Below are 4,532 nucleotides of genomic sequence, written 5' to 3'. Positions count from 1 at the left end.
GGCACTAAAGAACTCAGATTGCAAAGAATCGGATGACACACTTCAAGGCAACTTATCCTGCTGCTCTGATATTTTACCAATAACAATTTACACAATCGATTAATGAGCTGATCAATGCATCATCGATTCAGTCTCTTTTTATTTTTTACAAACTCCTTCGCCACTCTACTGAAGGATGTTGATAAGACGCATGATGGGAAGGCAGCGAGCTGGCAGAAGCGTTAGCAGGCCGGGAGGAAATGCTTAGCGGTATTTCGTTTGTCTTTACGTTCTGAGTTCAAATCCCGCCGAGGTCGACTTTGCCTTTCATCCTTTCGGTGTCGATAAATTAAGTACCAGTTGCGTACTGGGGTCGATCTAATCGACTGGTCCCCTCCCCTAAAATTTCAGGCCTAGTGCCTAGAGTAGAAAAAGATAAGATACATGATGGATGGGGTGGGGTGAAAGACATTGTAAAAAAAAAAATCGATGTGGCCAATTATTATTGATTAATTGATCAATTAGTCAACAATAAAGACGGGGAAATACAAACAACGTCTGTTTTATTGGCTGAATGGCTTCTTCCCCAAATCCACCCCAAACTCGCCCCCACCAAACCCTCCCCTCCCTCCACCCACGTCTCGGATTCCTCAAATCACAGAAATATCTGTTTCAAAACATGAGTTTACATTAAGAATCTTAATAAACAAATACAAAAGGGAAACACACACACACACACACACACACACACACACACACTCATAGACACACACTCATGCTCATCCATCAGTATGTAAATATATGAGTGAATGTGTGTGTATGTACACGCACCGCATACACACGCACACACACACACGCACACACATATATATAATACACAACACAAACACGTATGTGTGTGTGTGTGCTTCTGTGTTTTGTGCGTCTTTGTACTTCTCTGTTGCCACTCCACAATCGGTGTGGGTTTGTTTATGTTCCCGTCAAACTATCCGATGGAATAACTCCCAGAAGTGCTAAAATCTTGAGCACAGTGCTCCAGCATGGCCTCAGTCCAATGACTGAAACAAGAAAAAGAATAAAAGTTATATGTATATATGAGCATGCGCGTATATTGAATGTGTGTGTGCATGTTAGTATGCATGTATAATATACGCTGTAAACATATAAATAGGGCAAATTTAACTATTTTCCTGTAAACTGAAAATAAATAAAATAAGGAACAACATTCATGAGTTTTCGAACCTTATTGACTTCTCATCAGTGTCTACATCACTTGACCAATCCGCAGATAATCAAATGACCAATCTGTTTAAAAACTGACACTTCACGCGCGTATAAGCAACGAACGTGTACAGTCTGTACCTGTACACGAACACACACATATAGTCTGTCACGGATTTTACGACACACAATTCTCCCACACAAACCTGCATTCTATTACGCACTAACACAGGCGCAGGTTTAGCTGTGTGGTAAGAACTTTTCTTCCCAACCTCATAGCTCCGGGTTCAGTCCCACTGCGTGTCACCTTGGACAAGTGTCTTCAACTAAAGCCTCGGCCCTCTAAAGCCTTGTGAATGAATTTGATAGATGGAAACTGAAAGCCCATCGTGTGTGTGTGTTAGTGTATTTGTGTATCTTCCCCTACTGTCGCTTGACAATCGATGTTGGTGTCTTTACGTCCCCGTAAATTAGCTGTTCGGCGAAGAGACAAAGAATAAGTCCCAGAGTCAATTCGTTCGACCAAAGGCGGTGCTCCAGTATGGCCGCAATCAAAGGACTGAAACAAATAAAAGAATAAAAAAATAGAAAAATGCGTATGTGTATACATATGCATACATATAGGATTATATGTAGTATGCGCGGGTCTGTATTTGTGTGCCCCTGTTTATTCCGCACCCCCACTTGACAACCGGTGTCGGTGTGTTTACATCCCCGTAACGTAGCGGTTCAGCAAACGAGACTGATAAAATAAGTACCTGGTTTGATAAAAGAAAAAAAATGTACTGATCGATGCAGGGGTCGATTCGTTTGACTAAAATCCTTGAAGGCGGTGCTCCAGCATGGCCGCGGTCTAATGACTGGAACGAAGTAAAAGATACGCCAACTACCAGGACAGCACCATTCTAAAACAGCTTCCAAACTGACATGACTTTCTGCCTACGGGCTTCTTTCAGTTTCCGTCTCCAAAATTTACTCTGAAGGCTTTGATCGACCCCAGGCTATAGTAGAAGACACTTGCCCAAGGTGTCATGCCAGTGGAAGTGAACCGTAGGACTGAACCTGGAACCATGTGGTTGGGAAGCAGCCTTCTTACCACACATCGCCTGTTCTATATCTTTCAACATCATAATTTACCAGACTGCAGCGATTGTAAAATGTTATGCATATATTAACGACAGAGGCAGTATTAATACCTATTTCTTTATTGCCCATAAGGGGTTAAACATTGAGGGGACAAACAAAGACAGACAAAGGGATTAAGTCGATTACATCGACCCCAATGCGTAACTGGTACTTAGTTTATCGAACCCGAAAGGATGAAAGGCAAAGTCGACCTCGGCGGAATAGGATTATATGTCGTATGTGCGTGTCTGTGTCCCTGTTTATTCCCCACCACCACTTGACAACTGGTGTAGGTGTGTTTACATCCCCGTAACGTATTAATACCGGGAGGCAAACGCGGATGTTTTGTGAGGTCGAAATGGCGTGAGCTGGTGGTCTCGGCGCTGGAGTAGGTGGGGAGTTACCTCCCCGCTAGCGATATAAACAAGCATTTAACACCAAAAGCCTACGCGAGAGCTTCTCTCATCGTGTCTACTACAGTAAAGTTTCTTTTAGCAGAACATCCACGTTTAAGTGGGAATAAATACAGCGATAGTGTGTGTATGAGAGAGAAGGAAAGAGAGCAGGGAGAGGAAGAGAAGGCGACAGAGATAGAGAGAGAGTGAGAGGGGGACAGAGATATGGTTTTGGGTTCAGCCTCACTGCGCGGCAATTTGGGAAAATGTCTTCTATAGTTACGGGTCGAGTGAATTTGGCAGACAGAGACTGTGTGGAAGCCTGTCTGCGCGCGAACCTGTGTGTCTGTGTTAACCCGACCCATCTCTTGACATCCAGTGTTAGTTTGTTTACGCCTCGACAACTTAGCGGTTCGGCAAAACATGACCATCAAATACGTATCAAACTTTAAAATAGAAGAAGCGAGGTCGACTTATTCGACTAAAATCTTTTAAGTGGAAGCTGCAGTATGGCCACAAACCAACGACAGAAACAAATAAGCGATGAAAAATAAATGAAATGAACGGACGTAACATAAACGAAGGTGAAACGTAAGTAATAAAAACGAAAATATATAATCTACCTCCGACGGGACTCGAACCCGCAATCCCCGGCTTAGGAGGCCGGTGCCTTATCCATTGGGCCACGGAGGCTCACAGCAGCAGAACAGCATAAATGAGGTTTTATACTATTTACAAGTCTGTTGTCATTTTCTTCCTGTCTGTCGTTCTTCGTTTATTTACTCTCCCTCCTCTCCCTCTTCTTTCTTTTATCATATTCCTCCCTCTCTGTCTTTCTCTACTTCCCACTCCCTCTTTTACTATACTTCTTTCTTTTTATACTATACTATTACAACTCCCTTTCTCTCTCTCGTTTATTATTCTGTCCGTCTTCCAATTGACAAACAAGGCTCGAATGCATCAAAACACACGTTTTCTCTCTCTTTCATTTCTCTCTCTCTCTCTCTCTCTCTCTCTCTATCTCAGTCTCTCTGTCTCTCTTTCGGTCTCTATTGTATGTGCGTATGTATGTGCGTGTGTGTGTCTTGAGTCACATCACTATGACGTCAATCAACGCTTCCCCTTCTATCGCATGCCTCTTCTCACACACGCCAACAAACTCTCTATCTATCGCTCTCTCTCTCTCTCTCTCAGTCTCTCTCTCACTCTTTCTCTCTCTTCCCCAATCAATGTCTTCAACACAACTCCATTTTAATAGTGTTGCCTGCTTTTACGCACACACGCACACACGCACACACACACGTCGTATATTTATGTGTTGTCAGCCTCTTACCTGCACACACACACTCTCTCTCTCTTTCTCTTTCTTTCTCTCTCTCCCCTCTCTCTCTCTCTTTCCCTCTTGTTCAATCTTTGTGGTTTACTCTTCTACTCTTTTACTTGTTTCAGTCATTTGATTGCGGCCATGCTGGAGCTCCGCCTTTTAGTCGAACAAATCGACCCCAGGACTTATTTTTTGTAAGCCTAGTACTTATTCTATCGGGCTCTTTTGCTGAACGGTTAAGTTACAGGGACGTAAACACACCAGCATCGGTTGTCAAACGATTGTGGGGGGACAAATACAGGCACATAAATACACGAGTACACACACACATACACACGCATATATATATATATATATATATATTTATATTCTTTTATTCTTTTATTCGTTTCAGTCATTTTGACTGCGGCCATGCTGGAGCACCGCCTTTAGTCAAACAAATCAACTCCAGGACTTATTCTTTGTAAGCTTAGTACTTATTCTATCGG

At 42.9% G+C, this 4,532-nt stretch overlaps 1 non-coding gene across 1 annotated transcript; it reads right to left on the bottom strand.

Moving 5' to 3' along the window:
• Positions 1-3,340: 3,340 nt before the first annotated feature.
• Trnar-ccu (transfer RNA arginine (anticodon CCU)) lies at positions 3,341-3,413 on the bottom strand. Its single transcript has one exon. It is a non-coding gene; the product is annotated as a tRNA-Arg (tRNA).
• Between the last annotated feature and the right edge of the window lie 1,119 nt (positions 3,414-4,532).

The sequence above is a fragment of the Octopus bimaculoides genome, chromosome 2, assembly GCF_001194135.2.
Source record: "Octopus bimaculoides isolate UCB-OBI-ISO-001 chromosome 2, ASM119413v2, whole genome shotgun sequence".
In the NCBI taxonomy this organism is placed as follows: domain Eukaryota; kingdom Metazoa; phylum Mollusca; class Cephalopoda; order Octopoda; family Octopodidae; genus Octopus; species Octopus bimaculoides.
Note: the sequence above shows the minus strand (reverse complement) of the source record. Positions and strands in the feature narration are given on the sequence as shown.